The sequence below is a fragment of the Pelobates fuscus genome, chromosome 2 (genome assembly GCF_036172605.1).
Source record: "Pelobates fuscus isolate aPelFus1 chromosome 2, aPelFus1.pri, whole genome shotgun sequence".
In the NCBI taxonomy this organism is placed as follows: Eukaryota; Metazoa; Chordata; class Amphibia; order Anura; family Pelobatidae; genus Pelobates; species Pelobates fuscus.
In genome coordinates, this window is record NC_086318.1 from 8,561,184 (window position 1) to 8,581,061 (window position 19,878).

A 19,878-nucleotide genomic window follows, 5' to 3' on the forward strand; every position below is an offset into this window, starting at 1 on the left:
GAGATCGGTAGTCGTGAACGGGACATATACGAAGACTGGGTCAGCATGTGCCATTTGACCTGCTTCATCGATATAGGCTGACCCGGGATTCAGACGAAGAGGCATCTGATAATGTTTTAATTGTTGGGTACCGGTCAGTTGTCGGGTTAGTATGGGGCTACGTGGAGGGGCGTCAGTTAGAGGTTCCGGTCGGGGGGTAATAAAGCATGAGGATGTGGGAGCTTGGTTTTGGGAAAAGTTAGTAAATAGAACACTTCGAGCCGAGCTAGAAGAAGCTTGACCGGAAGTCTGAAGTGGCGCCAAATCAGGATATTCAGATCTAATGGGGGTTGGTTCTGGTTCCGGAAGGGGAGATTTAGTACGAGAGGGGGTGGATTCTGTACTGGAGGAGGAAGCGGAAGTGGATGGGGGCAATGGGGGAAGGGGTGCAGGACTTCCTGCATTCGCGTCACTTCCTCTTAAAGGAAAGTAAGGGGGCGGCAAAGGGATCTCGGACTCAGGGGGCGTGTCCAAAATGGGCCTAACACCAGTCCTAGTGGACAAACAAGTCCTAGCCACCATGAGGCGACATTGCTCCTCGTGGCATGTCTGAATCCATTTTGGCGAGTCATTTACGGCCTGTCTCCAACAATCAATATAAGGAAACTGCCCGTAAAGTTCAGGCCAACCCGATACAGCCACGTGTACGCGCTGTACCAGAGTTGGATCCAAACTGCCACGTGGCGGCCATGCCGCAACCAAAGTAGGCCACTCCCTAGTACACAAAGTGACCAAACGTACAGGAGACATTTTAACCCCAAAATCACATGTTTTGAATCCCTTTTTAAAATTCTTTACCATACAACCTAAGGGATCCGGAATCGTTGACTCCGACGCGCCCATACTTATCAATGGAACGTCGTTGACAACGAATACTATGCACACGTACTTTTCAACAGTCACACCCGTTTCCTCTGGCAACAGCACCACGTGGTACGGTTACCAAGTGAAACGTACACAATAACACAATAAACACTCAGGGAATTCCCGTACACACACAGCTGTTACACCAGTCACTAGATAATCAATATTATGCCCTTTGGCGAAACTATACAGTCACCCACGCTTTAATTCTCTATATATGAATTACCCGTCTATAACACACCCCAGTAACATCTTCTTTTACAAATAGCGGTTACAGTACGGTTAGCATAGTTCAAAGCACAATTTAAGGTCACAATTCAATTATTAGTGGTTATGGTGTTAAACATGCAATGGACGACAGTGATTAGTACTTATATACAGTGTCAGTAAATATACAGGGTTATGGTACCGTGCACTATGATACAGCAACACACTATTAACACTCTCGCTAGACGGCTGAGCTCGCGCTATCTAACAAGATATACACTTTACTAAACAATCTTTAACACATTTACAATTCCCAACTAAACTATTGGCCAGTACCTTGAATGGACTACCTAAAACTATCTACATCCGTTTTGGTTAGCCACACTGCCCAAGCACCACATATAGCGAGCTAGAGGACCGAATTTACACAGACGCCTCTTAGTCGATTACTATCAAAAATCTAGTGGGTTCCAAATTTACACGCCTTCCCACTTAGCCAAGATAGGTTGAGAGCTAGCGAACCGAATTTACACAGACGCCGCTTAGTCTCCCGGTCCCTCCGACCTAGCGAACAAAATATACACCCTAGAACGCTAGTCTAGACAAGACACCGGTGTCCGGCTAGGGCTATTTACACCAGAACCCCGCCTGACTAACCAAATCAAACGGTCTGACTAAAGAGCGTTCGATTGAGCGGTGCGCCTTCGCTCCTTCCCTCCGACAGAGGGGGCAGATTCCATACACAAATAACCCCTTATGGGCCTACCGCACAATCGGTATACCCCTAGTGGGTCTGCCGTCTAAAACAGCAGTTGTCTTACCTCCTCGTTCCTGAACCTGAGTTCACACTCATCGACGGGGACACCCCAGCACTTCTTACGTAGAGGCCGATGATCTCCTGGACAACAGACCAGTGGCGCCGAGACGAAGGGAAGTCCACGCAGAAGTTCAGGGGTGCAGCCGTAGAGAACGTGGGCAAAGATAGACCGTCTCACGCCTCTGCCTCTCAGCTACCGTTGAACGATGAGCTTCCCGGCCAATGCACCAAATGATACCGGAGAAACTGACGGAAGCCAAGCACAGAGAGATGGACACAGGTTTCTTCAGGAAGGAAGAGATTCTTTATTGGATCACCGATCAGGGACTCAGAGGGACTAATGTCACCAAAATACAGCAAGTTCTGAGCCCCGGACAATAGTGCAGGCTCCTTATATAGGTACATAACTCCTCCCATATTAAGCTCCACCCGCACATTCTCTTGACCAATCAATACAAATAAGAATTAACTTCCTGCTTGACCGCATGGCTTGTCCAGCACAATGGAGGAGGGGAATACTACATCCTGTATTCTTGCACATGCTCCGTACACTACTGATCGTATCTTGCCTCGTGCAACCAACTGATCGATACGTCAGCATATGCACGTACACATGCCACGTGGTAATCTCGGCCTACTAAATTTATTTTTACCGAGATTCCACCACAAAATCAGTGGTGAGGCCAAGGACAAGTGACAGAACAAAAGGGTTGATTAACCCACAGAAAGATAATTATAGGGAACAAAACCTTAGTAATGGTGTACCCCAGGGACCCAGAGGAAGAGCAGAGCACACGGCAGAAGAGGGAACGACCGACACGGAGAAAGGACCGACCCCAAAATGGCCACCGTACGTGCAGAGTGCGCTCGCGGACTGAAACCCGGCGGGGGAAGGGGCACGTGCAGATCCGAGCGAGCGATCCGAGAGACACTGACAGCCGCGGCAGGAGACAGAAATAGCCGCGGCTGAAAGCTTGATCCAGGTCCCGCGCGGCACCCGCCAGCAAGCAGGGCGGGTGCAGTGGGGAATCACAGGTTGAGGGCAACCAGGGAGAGATACACCAGCACAAGGAACAGCAGTGATAAACAGAAAAAAATGCTGCACAGAAGCAGGCAGCAGTAATATTAATACAAGCAAATCACAAAATATATCACAAAAATTGCAATAAAATATCAAATAATACACAATGAATAAGGAGCACAAAAGCAAGGTACTTAGCTGTCTGAGGAAGCAGCAAAGAAAGAGGGGGATTGTGGGAGACACAGGCCTTATATAGTCACTTCCTCTGTTATACTATTGGTTGCCTGTGTATTTATACATTTTTTTCTTTCATTTTGATAATATTTATATTCCTCTATCTTTGCTGCTGAGGAAATAAAGAAAGAGTTATGCATAATATGCGCCTCCGTGTCTTTAATAAAATCTGTAATAATACAATGAGCTGTAATAATACAATAAACTGTAATTATACACTGAGCTGTAATAATACACTAAGCTGTAATAATACACTGAGCTGTAATAATACACTAAGCTGTAATAATACAATAAGCTGTAATAATACAATAAGCTGTAATAATACACTAAGCTGTAATAATACACTGAGCTGTAATAATACACTAAGCTGTAATAATACAATAAGCTGTAATAATACAATAAGCTGTAATAATACACTGATCTGTAATAATACAATAAGCTGTAATAATACAATGAGCTGTAATAATACAATAAGCTGTAATAATACAACGAGCTCGAATACTACACTGAGCTGTAATAATACACTGAGCTGTAATAATACAATGAGCTGTAATAATACACTGAGCTGTAATTATACAATAAACTGTAATACAATGAGCTGTAATAATACAATGAGCTGTAATAATACACTGAGCTGTAATAATACAATAAGCTGTAATAATACACTGAGCAGTAATTATACACTGAGCTGTAATAATACATTGAGCTGTAATGATACACTGAGCTGTAATGATACAATAAGCTGTGATAATACACTGAGCTGTAATTATACACTGAGCTGTAATAGTACACTGAGCTGTAATAATACACTGAGCTGTAATTATACAATAAGCTGTAATACAATGAGCTATAATAATACAATGAGCTGTAATAATACACTGAGCTGTAATGATACACTGAGCTGTAATAATACACTAAGCTGTGATAATACACTGAGCTGTAATAATACAATAAGCTGTAGTAATACACTGAGCTGTAATGATACACTGAGCTGTAATAATACAATAAACTGTGATAATACACTGAGCTGTAATAATACAATAAGCTGTAATAATACACTGATCTGTAATAATACAATAATCTGTAATACTACACTGAGCTGTAATAATACACTAAGCTGTAATAATACACTGAGCTGTAATACTACACTGAGATGTAATAATACACTGAGCAGTAATAATACAATACACTGTAATACTACACTGAGCTGTAATGATACAATGAGCTGTAATAATACACTAAGCTGTAATAATACAATGAGCTGTAATAATACACTGAGCTGTAATAACGCACTAAGCTGTAATAATACAATAAGCTGTAATTATACACTGAGCTGTAATATTACACTAAGCTGTAATAATACAATAAGCTGTAATGATACAATAAGCTGTAATACTACACTGAGCTGTAATTATATATCAGTGGTTATGGTGCTTTGAGTTCCCCACAAATTCTCATTTGTTTAGATTCGAGTGACTTAATAGTAATAGCCGTACTGATTCTCATTAAAGTGAAACTAAAAGGATAATTATTGGATGAAAATCAAGGACACAGTGAGAAAACACCCTGAGCAAACAAACACTGTATGAAAGCAAATGCTACACTAACCACAGTTAATCTATCTATACAAATGTCTTATTATCCACAATCCCCACCAGCTTTGCTTTCATTCTCTGTACTGTGTGTTCATGTGTACGGCACGGTCAGTACATCGGGTGAGGAGTGCAGTAATATAAATAATTCAATTATTAGGATAACGAATTAGCCTAAAGCTTTAAATGGACATTCCAGAAACATAAAACATTTCACCCCACAAACATAAAACATTTCACCCCACAAACATAAAACATTTTAGTGTACATATTGGATTAATGGTCCAATGGTAGATGTTAATAAGTGTACATATTAGATTGTCCCCCCATGGTAGATGTTAATAAGTGTACATATTAGATTGTCCTCTGATAGTGGAGATATTAATAAGTGTACATATTAGATTGTCCCCCATGTTACATGTTAATACGCGCTGCGAATCTCGCTCTGGTTTGCGCAAGTGTCTGAACTTGCGCCGGTATGCCTCTGGAGTAATGGCATACCTCTCTAAGATTGCTCGCTTCACCTTCTCATAATCCTTGCTGTCCTCACTGGGCACAGCACGGTAGGCTTCGGCTGCCCGACCTGCTAGCTTGCTTGCTAGCAGTTGCACCCATACTGTCCGCTCTAACTCATGTAAATCACACAGTCTCTCAAAGTCCTGCAAGTACCCATCAATCTCATCCTTTTCCTCGCAAAATGCTTTGAAGGCCTGGTACGGGATCTTGGGCTTTACCGGGTTGTAGAGGGACCCTGTGGTGGACTCTGTTCGAGTCCGTGTGTGCTGCGGGCTGTGTGCCATTACGTATTCCTGTACATTTGCCATCACCAGATGCATCATGGCCTCCGATTTAGGCTGCGGCAAAAATGCTAGCCTGGTCCTCATCTCTCTCTCATAGAGAGTTTCTTCCATGACTGCTGGGGGTGTAGCGCTGCGGGCTTGGTCTCCCTCCATCAGCTCGGCAATTAGTACCGCCTTGGTTTTGCTGCTGGCTACTTTACCCCTGGCTTCCAGTAGTTCCTTTAACGTCTGTTTCTTTAGTTTAGAATAATCCGTCTCCATTCACTTCGGCAGTCGGTTCTTTCGTTGGATTCTGCTTGCCATTCCCTTTTCTCATTCGGCAGTTGCAATTTGCACGAATTGCGCTTTCGGCTGTAAGTTCGGATCCCGTCGCTTGCCACCAATTGTAGCGGAGGGCAATATTAAAATCCCCGATATCCGCTGGTTCCACAGGTACATCCACAGTCAGCTCTGAAAAGTAAGGCAAGTTCCCCAATCCTCCCAATAACCGGACGAAACACAGTCTGGGAGTCAACTAACTGGCTTTATTCACAGCTGGCATATTTATACAGTTCCCCATGCAAGGGGTTTCCATACAGTAAATCCAGGGGATTTCTCCCATCATGCAATGTAATTTTCCCAACAGGCTGTGCTGCACGAGAAGGATACTCCCACTAAAATGGACGATTAAGTGGATTATCCCCTCGTGCAGCAGAACCGACAATCTGTATTAAAATACGGTTTTCACATTCTATTCGGTAGATTTAAATGACCGAACGTTCGGCAGGTAGCTGGGACCTGAGCGCATCTTTTGGGAGAATACCGCTCAGCTCCCAGCTGAACTGACCGAACGCCGCATAAAATACACTTAACCATCGAGTTCGGTTTAAAACTACCGAACGCCGATGGGAAACATAATGCGATAAGAGCGGAACTCCCGAACGCTCGGGAAGTCCAGCGGTGTTTTCGTATCATTGAGTAGCCGTTTTCAGTACCAGGCGCTCGACGACCGAACACCGCTGGAGAGACAAAGGATCCAAGATGGCCGACCGCCGCATGGTCGGTAGTCGAACGACGGCCACCTAGGAGAGCCTTTAATTAACGAGCGCCACACGACTGCTAAGTGTGTGGTCCACCTGGGGAGCCCGTGTTCGGTTGGCGAACGGCCCGGATGGCCGCAATTCGTCAAACGAAGGGTTTGCATGCTGGTAGCTTAGGGCTGCCAGCATGCGAACGGTGCTATACAATACACACATAATATAGAAGATACAGTCCCCCCTTACATCCTATGGACAACCTCTACATATCATAGTCCAGAAGTGGCTAGGTTTGCCACAATATTAGATTGTCCCCCATGGTAAATGTTAATAAGTGTACATATTAGATTGTCCCCCCATGGTAAATGTTAATAAGTGTACATATTAGATTGTCCCCCCATGGTAGATGTTAATAAGTGTACATATTAGATTGCCCCCCCCCCCCATGGTACATGTTAATAAGTGTACATATTAGATTGTCCCCCCATGGTAGATGTTAATAAGTGTACATATTAGATTGTCCCCCATGGTAGATGTTAATAAGTGTACATATTAGATTGTCCCCCCATGGTAAATGTTAATAAGTGTACATATTAGATTGTCCTCTGATAGTGGAGATATTAATAAGTGTACATATTAGATTGTCCCCCCATGGTAAATGTTAATAAGTGTACATATTAGATTGTCCCCCCATGGTAGATGTTAATAAGTGTACATATTAGATTGTCCTCTGATAGTGGAGATATTAATAAGTGTACATATTAGATTGTCCCCCATGGTACATGTTAATAAGTGTACATATTAGATTGTCCTCTGATAGTGGAGATATTGATAAGTGTACATATTAGATTGTCCCCCCATGGTACATGTTAATAAGTGTACATATTAGATTGTCCCCCCATGGTAGATGTTAATAAGTGTACATATTAGATTGTCCTCTGATAGTGGAGATATTAATAAGTGTACATATTAGATTGTCCCCCATGGTAGATGTTAATAAGTGTACATATTAGATTGTCCTCTGATAGTGGAGATATTGATAAGTGTACATATTAGATTGTCCCCCCATGGTACATGTTAATAAGTGTACATATTAGATTGTCCCCCCATGGTAAATGTTAATAAGTGTACTGTGGCGAAACCAACTTCGCTACTGTGAACTGGAGAAGCCTGGTTGCTAGCCTCCTGCCCAGTGATTATGGTCCCTGGGAGATATTGCCCTTTAAGGGACTGAATTGGGGCTTATGGACTGCTACCATAATGTACTGACCCTTTCAGAACTACTTTTGGGCATGTGGATTGTATAATACTGTCCCTAGCCCTTTAAATACTTTGTGGACAGATTGGTACTTTTGTATATGGCACTTTGGACACATTCAAAGCTGTCGAAGCGGTCGAAGCGGTCGAAGCTGTCGAAGTTACCGAAGTTGTCGAAGTCGTCAAAGTGGCCGGTATCGGACAAAGGACCACGTGGCGGCGCCCATTTTAACTTCGAACACTGCCGACCCTTAACATCTCTTAACATCAACTCCACTTTGACACTTCGACTAAAGTCGAAGTACAGGCACACTTCGAATGGGACTTAGCCGTTTTTATGCCAGGAAATGTGCTTGCGGTCGGTCATAAAAGGACTTCCGTGTAACTTTTGATCCACTGGAGGGATTTGCCTGAATTTTGGAAGTGTTTATGTTTAAAGTATGCTGAGACTGAATATGTGATTTGTATGTGAATGGTATGTATGGTTTTAAAGTTATGAAAGTTGTGTAAAAGTATATTTTAAACTGTATGCATAATGGGATTATGTGTCACACTAAGGGGAGGGGATGTGTGGGATGTAACATCTATGTCATTGGTTCTTTCATGCCTCCCCCTGGGTGTGGCCTGTATGTGTGAGTTGGAAATAAAAGCCAGGCTGGATGAGCCAGTCCTCAGTTCCTGTTTAACCCTCAAAATGAAGTGTCGTCTCGTTCTTGGGGGGAATTGGATTGTAAGCTGACTGCCAGGAGTGTAAGCGGATTGTATGCTTTTCTTGTTCAGCTGTTCCAGTTCAGAGTGTTATCTTGTATCCAGTTCGGAGTTTGGTGTTCTGCAGTAGCTGTGCCTGTCTCTCAAAAAGGGGATTATCGCCTAACCTGGGTTTTATCCTCTTGTAAGCGAAACGGTCCGCAACAATTGGTGGCAAGCGGCGGGATCGTTCCTACAACCAGAAGGACAGCTACAGGTAACACCATCCCCTGGATTTACAAAGTAAGGGCAACGCCAGTACCCGTACAGCGTCCCCACCAGCAGTCATGTTCTATCGATATGAAGGCGTAGAGTTTGCTACTGAGGTAATGAGGAGAATAGCCAAATATGGCCCGAATCCCCTGAAGGTGATTGTTGATGCAGCTATACAGCAACTGCTTGAAGAGAACCAGAGGTCACGTGATCTCGAGCACGATTTCATCCTGTTAATGGTGAGACATGGTCAAGGAGATGAGGTAGCCGATATCCTCCTCCAACACAAACCAGAGAAACCCAAAGTAGAGGACTGCATGGAGTGGTACTGGAGATGGGACAGAGGTCTCTCTACCGGCCCTACAGCGATGCTGGGCAGTCGGCCCAGATCCCCAGTGGCAGTGTGTACCCCAGGGAGCTGATGGTGTCGTTCATCCTCCCCAGCGGCAGTGTGTAGCCCAGGGAGCAGAAGGTGCCGTCCTTCCTCCCCAGCGGCAGTGTGTACCCCAGGGAGCTGATGGTGTCGTCCGTCCTCCCCAGCGGCAGTGTGTGTCTCAGGGAGCAGAAGGTGCAGTCCTTCCTCCCCAGCGGCAGTGTGTACCCCAGGGAGCTGATGGTGTCGTCCATCCTCCCCAGCGGCAGTGTGTAACCCAGGGAGCAGAAGGGGCAGTCCTTCCTCCCCAGCGGCAGTGTGTGTCCCAGGGAGCTGATGGTGTCGTCCATCCTCCCCAGCGGCAGTGTGTAACCCAGGGAGCAGAAAGGGCAGTCCTTCCTCCCCAGCGGCAGTGTGTACCCCAGGGAGCTGATAGTGTTGTCCATCCTCCCCAGCGGCAGTGTGTAACCCAGGGAGCTGATGGTGTCGTCCATCCTTCCCAGCGGCAGTGTGTAACCCAGGGAGCAGAAGGTGCCGTCCTTCCTCCCCAGCGGCAGTGTGTACCCCAGGGAGCTGATGGTGTCGTCCGTCCTCCCCAGCGGCAGGGTGTGTCCCAGGGAGCAGAAGGTGCAGTCCTTCCTCCCCAGCGGCAGTGTGTAACCCAGGGAGCAGAAGGTGCCGTCCTTCCTCCCCAGCGGCAGTGTGTCCTGCAGGGAGCAGAGACAGTCAGTCTCGCACCCCAGCAGCAGGACAAGAGAATGAAAGGGGAGACAGCTGGTCTCCCTTTCCACCAGCAGAGAGAATGGCAGGGAGAGGAGCCTGCTAAATCCTCGCCCCAGCGGCAGCTTACCGTCCAGAGAGAGGAGCTTGTTACACCCTCTCTCCAGCGGCAGCCTAACCCACCAAGGGGAGATGTTAAGCCCCACATCCGTGCAGATGAGACCGTAGTCTCTGCACTTACAGCACCAGGGGTAGGGACGGTCGGTCCTGTCCCCAGCCACAGATTGATATATCTAAAGGGGAGACAGTCGGTCTCCAGCAACCAGGCTCCCACCAGACTACTCCCGTGGTAGTGCTGGAAACAGGACAGAGTACCGCTGGTCTCTGCCCCCTCAGCAACCCACCAAGGCAGCCTACCCGTCCCCCACACAGCCGTGGTGAGGCACCCGAACCTGGACAAGATTCTCCCTCACCCAGGTGTAGTAACTGTTTATTGTGGGTGGGCTGCTCTGCTGTTTCTGTTTTGTGGGTGGGTTGCTGGACTAACCAGGGCACTGACCGGCAGGAGGTCAGGTACCCTGTTAGTCTAATTGGTAAAGGGGAGAATTGTGGCAAAACCAACTTCGCCACTGTGAACTGGAGAAGCCTGGTTGCTAGCCTCCTGCCCAGTGATTATGGTCCCTGGGATATATTGCCCTTTAAGGGACTGAATTGGGGCTTATGGACTGCTACCATAATGTACTGACCCTTTCAGAACTACTTTTGGGCATGTGGATTGTATAATACTGTCCCTAGCCCTTTAAATACTTTGTGGACAGATTGGTACTTTTGTATATGGCACTTTGGACACATTCGAAGCTGTCGAAGCTGTCGAAGCTGTCGAAGCGGTCGAAGCTGTCGAAGTTACCGAAGTTACCGAAGTTGTCGAAGTCGTCGAAAGTGGCCGGTATCGGACAAAGGACCACGTGGCGGTGGCCATTTTAACTTCGAACACTGCCGACCCTTAACATCAACTCCACTTTGACACTTCGACTAAAGTCGAAGTACAGGCACACTTCGAATGGGACTTAGCCGTTTTTATGCCAGGAATTGACCGACCGCACAGCCCAAATCTATGGAACTGTTTTGGGCAAGAAAATGTGCTTGCGGTCGGTCATAAAAGGACTTCCCTGTAACTTTTGATCCACTGGAGGGATTTGCCTGAATTTTGGAAGTGTTTATGTTTAAAGTATGCTGAGTCTGAATATGTGATTTGTATGTGAATGTGATGTATGGTTTTAAAGTTATGAAAGTTGTGTAAAAGTATATTTTAAACTGTATGCATAATGGGATTATGTGTCACACTAAGGGGAGGGGATGTGTGGGATGTAACATCTATGTCATTGGTTCTTTTATGCCTCCCCCTGGGTGTGGCCTGTATGTGTGAGTTGGAAATAAAAGCCAGGCTGGATGAGCCAGTCCTCAGTTCCTGTTTAACCCTCAAAATGAAGTGTCGTCTCGTTCTTGTGGGGAATTGGATTGTAAGCTGACTGCCAGGAGTGTAAGCGGATTGTATGCTTTTCTTGTTCAGCTGTTCCAGTTCGGAGTGTTATCTTGTATCCAGTTCGGAGTTCTGCAGTGTTCTGCAGTAGCTGTGCCTGTCTCTCAAAAAGGGGATTATCGCCTAACCTGGGTTTTATCCTCTTGTAAGCGAAACGGTCCGCAACATGTACATATTAGATTGTCCCCCCATGGTAAATGTTAATAAGTGTACATATTAGATTGTCCTCTGATAGTGGAGATATTAATAAGTGTACATATTAGATTGTCCCCCCATGGTACATGTTAATAAGTGTACATATTAGATTGTCCCCCCATGGTACATGTTAATAAGTGTACATATTAGATTGTCCCCCCATGGTAGATGTTAATAAGTGTACATATTAGATTGTCCCCCCATGGTAAATGTTAATAAGTGTACATATTAGATTGTCCCCCCATGGTACATGTTAATAAGTGTACATATTAGATTGTCCCCCCATGGTGTATGTTAATAAGTGTACATATTAGATTGTCCCCCCATGGTAGATGTTAATAAGTGTACATATTAGATTGTCCCCCCATGGTACATGTTAATAAGTGTACATATTAGATTGTCCCCCCCATGGTACATGTTAATAAGTGTACATATTAGATTGTCCCCCCATGGTAGATGTTAATAAGTGTACATATTAGATTGTCCCCCCATGGTACATGTTAATAAGTGTACATATTAGATTGTCCCCCATGGTAGATGTTAATAAGTGTACATATTAGATTGTCCCCCCATGGTAGATGTTAATAAGTGTACATATTAGATTGTCCCCCCATGGTAGATGTTAATAAGTGTACATATTAGATTGTCCTCTGATAGTGGAGATATTAATAAGTGTACATATTAGATTGTCCCCCATGTTACATGTTAATACGTGTACATATTAGATTGTCCCCTGATAGTAGAGATATTAATAAGTGTACATATTAGATTGTCCCCCCCATGGTAAATGTTAATAAGTGTACATATTAGATTGTCCCCCCATGGTACATGTTAATAAGTGTACATATTAGATTGTCCCCCCATGGTACATGTTAATAAGTGTACATATTAGATTGTCCCCCCATGGTAGATGTTAATAAGTGTACATATTAGATTGTCCCTCCATGGTACATGTTAATAAGTGTACATATTAGATTGCCCCCCATGGTAGATGTTAATAAGTGTACATATTAGATTGTCCCCCCATGGTAGATGTTAATAAGTGTACATATTAGATTGTCCCCCCATGGTAGATGTTAATAAGTGTACATATTAGATTGTCCCCCCATGGTAGATGTTAATAAGTGTACATATTAGATTGTCCCCCCATGGTACATGTTAATAAGTGTACATATTAGATTGTCCCCCCATGGTAGATGTTAATAAGTGTACATATTAGATTGTCCCCCCATGGTAGATGTTAATAAGTGTACATATTAGATTGTCCCCCCATGGTACATGTTAATAAGTGTACATATTAGATTGTCCCCCCCATGGTACATGTTAATAAGTGTACATATTAGATTGTCCCCCCATGGTAGATGTTAATAAGTGTACATATTAGATTGTCCCCCCATGGTACATGTTAATAAGTGTACATATTAGATTGTCCCCCCATGGTAGATGTTAATAAGTGTACATATTAGATTGTCCCCCATGGTACATGTTAATAAGTGTACATATTAGATTGTCCCCCATGGTAGATGTTAATAAGTGTACATATTAGATTGTCCCCCCCATGGTACATGTTAATAAGTGTACATATTAGATTGTCCCCCCATGGTAGATGTTAATAAGTGTACATATTAGATTGTCCCCCATGGTACATGTTAATAAGTGTACATATTAGATTGTCCCCCATGGTAGATGTTAATAAGTGTACATATTAGATTGTCCCCCCCATGGTACATGTTAATAAGTGTACATATTAGATTGTCCCCCCATGGTAGATGTTAATAAGTGTACATATTAGATTGTCCCCCCATGGTAGATGTTAATAAGTGTACATATTAGATTGTCCCCCCATGGTACATGTTAGTAAGTGTACATATTAGATTGTCCTCTGATAGTGGAGATATTAATAAGTGTACATATTAGATTGTCCCCCATGGTACATGTTAATAAGTGTACATATTAGATTGTCCCCCCATGGTAGATGTTAATAAGTGTACATATTAGATTGTCCCCCCATGGTACATGTTAATAAGTGTACATATTAGATTGTCCCCCCCATGGTACATGTTAATAAGTGTACATATTAGATTGTCCCCCCATGGTAGATGTTAATAAGTGTACATATTAGATTGTCCCCCCATGGTACATGTTAATAAGTGTACATATTAGATTGTCCCCCCATGGTAGATGTTAATAAGTGTACATATTAGATTGTCCCCCATGGTACATGTTAATAAGTGTACATATTAGATTGTCCCCCATGGTAGATGTTAATAAGTGTACATATTAGATTGTCCCCCCCATGGTACATGTTAATAAGTGTACATATTAGATTGTCCCCCCATGGTAGATGTTAATAAGTGTACATATTAGATTGTCCCCCATGGTACATGTTAATAAGTGTACATATTAGATTGTCCCCCATGGTAGATGTTAATAAGTGTACATATTAGATTGTCCCCCCCATGGTACATGTTAATAAGTGTACATATTAGATTGTCCCCCCATGGTAGATGTTAATAAGTGTACATATTAGATTGTCCCCCCATGGTAGATGTTAATAAGTGTACATATTAGATTGTCCCCCCATGGTACATGTTAGTAAGTGTACATATTAGATTGTCCTCTGATAGTGGAGATATTAATAAGTGTACATATTAGATTGTCCCCCATGGTACATGTTAATAAGTGTACATATTAGATTGTCCCCCATGGTACATGTTAATAAGTGTACATATTAGATTGTCCTCTGATAGTGGAGATATTAATAAGTGTACATATTAGATTGTTCCCCCATGGTACATGTTAATAAGTGTACATATTAGATTGTCCTCTGATAGTAGAGTTATTAATAAGTGTACATACTAGATTGATCTTCCAATGGTACATGTTAATACTACATGTAGATATTCCACCGGCACGCTGTCTTTTCCTGAGAACATTTTGTGCTAGTTATTGTTCTGTAAACGTGTTCTAGATATACTGCATTAGCCTTCCTATATCTTTTTTTTTTTTTTTGCAATTTATTTTATTTCACAGGATTAATACTCACTACTTGGATATGTAACAAAATCTCTACATTATCAGTTTTTACCAGATCCAGACAAGCCTTTAATCTAGTTGGTGCTTCCCTAGTTAGCCAGTTTTGATCTGTATTTTCTTTTTTTTCTTTTTTTGTGGATAAGATTTTTATTTGGAAACAAAGTAGTAGGTGTGAGAAAGGGACACGCAGGTCCTCCGATATGATGAGGAAAAAAAAAAAGGAAAAACGATTTTGTTAGCCACGTAGATCAAAAATAAGGTGCATAAACTGGAATGTGGATTATAAGATAAAATATATCAAAGCCCTGTAAACAAAACATGAATTAACATATCCGTTAAAACAGATAAACCGTATGTGAATGGTGGGAATCCTTGGGTCCTGACGTGGATATACATCATTAACCCAAAAATCATCGTAACTTACTAAGCCGAGGGACAGGGGACAGTCTTAGCTCCCTCTTACACAGGTGCAACTAGTGAAAAGCAAAAAGTTTAGGATTCAAGCAAACCGCATCCTGGGGATCCAATAGTATGCAATGTAAGAACACAATTTAAAAAAACATTAAAGAGCTATGCTCTGAAATACTGGGGACACACTGCTGACCAGTGGCCCGAGACCCTCTCAAATGGGAGTCCAGCCCTCTAAGCATCACCTCTGTCCTCTCCCGCATCTCCTGTCAGGCTATCATACGTCAGTAACCCCTCAAAGTCAGCTTTAAAAAGTACAGTCACCCAATGAGTCCATGTCTCTGAGTATGCCTGTATGCGGCCTTGAGCCGAGAATGTCAATTCCTCTAGACGTCGTAAGTCTTCCATTTAGTCAAACCACAAGGTAAGGGGTTTTTCCAGTCTAGGGGTATAACTTGTTTCGCAGTGTTTAGTATCTGAATAGTCAGAGATTTGGTGTGGTGAAAAAGGAGTGGAGCAGGTCAGAATGGAGGAGGGTTGTAGCCGTAGACTGGTTACCTCTGTTAATTCCTTCCTTCAGCCACTCTGGAGCCATTAAAGCATACAGACATCCATTCCCCCAGTAACAAGACAAAACATAGTTCTCGGAATCAACTGCTTTTATTTTGGCCACAAACGACTTTTATGCACAGACCCCTACATGGGGTCTCCAATACAATAATACAGGGCGTTTCCTCCCAAGATCCTCTACAGAAAAATGTACAATATTCTAAAACACCCCAAAAATAAATTGTAATAACTTCTGAACCCCATGAAAGTAATATCACCGAATAGCTTGGATCTGAGCGCACACTTTGCCGAAATATCACTCAGATCCCTTTATTGGTTTCTTTCCTTTAGAGCTATAATATGAGTGCCGTGGGTGGGAAGGCAAAAAAAGAACAAGTGCCGATATGCAAGGTAGAGGCATGAGAGCCCTCCCCCACTGCGTCTCTCATCTGGGGGAGGTGTCACGGCAAGGGTACACAATTCATTGTTACACTATAGAATATTGCCATTTAATGTAATTTGTGTAGTGCATATATGAACTGTCTGCCTGGTAGAGGTGGTATTGTCAATTTCAAAAGGGGTTAATTTGATTGTATGGGAAGCCAGAGCTTACAATCTAACTTCCTCTTTGAAGCTGGGACCCCAATTTAGCTATTCTGTAAGGTGTGAGAAGTCACACATAAGTGGCCTGGAAGTCTGATTTCAGTATAAACTAACTCTCTTAGTTGCCATATATCTTGATTCCCTCTTAGATAAGAAGTCATTTGATAGGAATGGTCATTAGCTTTCAAGAACAAGTTCTGTGATCCAATATCATATCCAAAAGAGACATCAATACCTATGCACAGATTACTAATCAAGCCTCCTCTTTATCATATTTAGAATGGGACAAACACAATCTTCTAATCAAGCCTGAACATGATTTGCAAACAAGGGGACCCCACAAAGTTAGTTTGGTAAACGGACGAGCGGGTTACGGACAACAAAGGGAATAAAAGTGTAGTTAGGTCCTCTAACCTATTGCCGTTTCCCAATTGCCCTGAAACGATAGGGAAGGAGGGTTCTAACCTGTAATTTCTATACTATATCCAGGTCAACTTACACAGATTAAAACCTGATCCAGATTTGAATTTTTTTCATTTTGCATTTTATTGCCTTCAACAGTATTAATATTTAGTGGTTTGTAATATATTCCTACAAATGTATTACCCCTCTATTGTTCTTCCACATGTTTATAATTATCATTATTACTTAAGTTATTGGCTTTAATTCAAATTTTATTTATAAACAATACAAAAAAAGTTTTGTAGGTGCCACATTAAGTGGAAAGTTACAGTATATGTCTATGTGTATAAAACACCCAAAGTGCAAATAATATAAATGATGATGTCTGTTTATAGAACAACACTTAAATGCATATAATATTCACACGTATAATGTTACCTTGTAAATGTTGGATTCATAAAAAGAAGATATAAGAGATAAGAAATGAAAGTATATAGTGTAGTCAACCGAATAATAAAAAAAACAAAATAGCAAAAGGAAACTTGTGCAAATATAACCTAGGCCAAAGGCCCTCGACCTCCTGAATAGTCAGTCCTGATGGTTGGCCCACAATAATCTTCTTTGTTGAACCAAGAATCTTACCTGCAATCTTCCAGCCAATATCCAAGTAAATGGAAATTGAACCCAATAATAGCTCAACGTGTTACATTTACACAACTTCCTCAAGAGACGTAGAATGCTTCTGTGCAATGCCTGGAATTACTAGGGAGAACTGGGGATGTGACTTTGTCTTATTCCGAATATAATTAAATATCTTATTTGATATTTAAATTGATAAATAAAAACTCATACACTGTGTTTCCCCCGAAAATAAGATATCCCCAAAAATAAGCCCTAGCTTTTTTGGGGGGGGATGCTCATAACATAAACCCTACCTTGAAAATAAGCCCTAGTCGCTAGTTTGCTAATCTATGTTTGGGGAAGTATGGAGGAAAGGAAGGAGTATCGGAGGATGTTTGGATTTTCTCTTATGGCAATTGCCAAGGTTTCCAGAGCTGGATTGTATAGTAGCCGGGGTCGTGGACATCCTTGTCAGGAGCTGTTGATTATTGGTAAGTTCCTAGGTATAAAGCCTGAATGCAGAATGGAGGTGAAGAAGTTGGTGTATAATTATTTGATGGCAGATAGGAAAGGGGTTGGAAAGTCAAAATGTTGTAGAGGGCTGAAAAAGTATTTTTCACTGTCTAGTGAGAGTAAAAGAACTGGAGCTTTGGATGCCTGTGCATGCTCAATTATATTGTGGCGCAACCAGCCTCGCCACTGTCCACTGGAGGAGCCTGGTCGCCCGTCTCCTGCCGCTGGACTATGGCCCCTGTTATTTTTCCCTGCAGAAAGGCTGGTTTGTGCCTCTCTGCAGACTGTTAAAGCCATGCTACCCCAGATAGCTATGCCATGGAGCCCAGCCGTATACTGAAAGACTGTATGAAAGACTTTGGCTCCATGGCGATTGAACTGTATGTATGTGATCTGAGCGCCATCCGGTAATAATGTGCGCTCAGATCTAAGCTATCTGGGGATAGGTAGAATGTGTATGTTCTATGTGATAAATGTAACAGTATGTAATTTTATTGTCTTTTATTGTCCTTTGTCTGCCATGTGGCTAATGGAGTTTTGCCTCTGTCCTTGAAGATAATTGGATTACTTCCCAATTATCTCCAGGACAGAGAGGAGGGATTGTGATGCATTGTGGGATTGTAAGCTTGTGATTGGTCAATGTCCAATATGTTTCCCAGTTTCCCATCTGGTCCCCTAGGGGAGTGTCCACCAGGTGGGAGACCTGCATAAAAGCCGGGCAGTTAGCCCCAGTAAACCAGACTCTGCTTGACCCTCAAAACAAAGTGTCGTCTCGTTCTTAGGGGGGGAATTGGATTGTATGCTGATTGCCTGGAGTGTATGCTTTTCCTGTTCAGCTGTTTCAAGTATTCGTGTGTTTCCTGTTCGGGAGTTGGTGAATTCATGTGTTTGCAGTTCGGGAGATTGGTGCTTACAGTAGCTGTCGGTGCATCTGGAAAGGGGTATATCGCCTAAATGTTTTTTAACCTCTGGTGAGCGAAACAGTCCGTTACAGATATTAGTAAATTTTTTCAGGTGTTTTTTATTGTCTGTCTACCTGCTACAAAACCCACCTGGTCAGTGTGTACGAGGCCAGAGAGAAGTGGTGCCAATCTGTCCGAATATTTGCGTATATTTTTATGTCCACATTCTGGCATACTGTGCTTTTTTTTACCTGGTTTTGGCAATGTATTATGTGTGCTAATCTTTGAGATTGTACAAAGAAGCATAAAACTATGCAATTTTTATCTCCCATCCTGGCTGGATTGAGAATATTGTGGCCTGAGCCAGAGTATGTAAAAAGCATCATATTTGATGCCAGTTTGTCTCTCAGTTTCTGCGCTAATAATTTACCTGTCTTGTTTGAATGCCCATAATATTCTTGTGAGACATTGTTCCTTTTTGTGCATTCGTAATTTTCGGACCATCTGTTTGTTTTAAAAGTGTCTTGCTCTCTACTTCTCTATAATTTTCTATAGAAAAATTTAACATCTACAGAATCTATGAAATTATGGTATTTTTATGCAGTAAATATTAAATTGTAATTTTTATTTATAAAATCAAAGAATTGTGACAAATCTTCTTGATTCCCCTCCCAGATCATGAGTATATCATCAATGTACCTCCTCCAAAGTACGAGACTCTCTTTAAACATGTTTTTTTTTTTCCACATGGTTATACCTGTTATCATTTCTTTAATTCTTGGCTTTAATTCAGGTTTATTTTATAAACATACCTCCCCCGTTTTATGTTTATCTACTCTGAGCGTATTGAACAGTGCTTCTTAGCTCTTGGAATGAGGCTCAAAAATGGGTCCTGTGTGATTTTATTGAGTCATATTCATTTTGTAGCGGGCAATGTATTTGTATTTGTGATGGAGACTACTTTTGACAAATGGAAGGTGTCTTATAAAATGTATTTTAATGTTTTCCTCACACTCTTCTCAAATTACTATGAAAGGAGGTAGAATTGGAGGATTAGATGGTGTATCGAGATGGGAAGACAGGTTCTATGTGGGTTGCCCTGTCTTTAGTGAGAGATCTAGACTGTTATCCTTTAAAGAGATTCTAGATTCCTAGATGTAAATGGTGCAGTGTGGATGTCCGTTATCCTGAGCAGTTGAAAATCAGGAA

The 19,878-nt window shown here is 42.5% G+C and overlaps 1 protein-coding gene across 1 annotated transcript in view; it reads left to right on the forward strand.

The window, feature by feature from the left end:
- The window catches only part of LOC134586408 (tyrosine-protein kinase SRK3-like), an 84,261-nt gene that overhangs the window by 32,711 nt on the left and 31,672 nt on the right, over positions 1-19,878 (forward strand). The gene's annotated exons all lie outside the window — the stretch shown is intronic.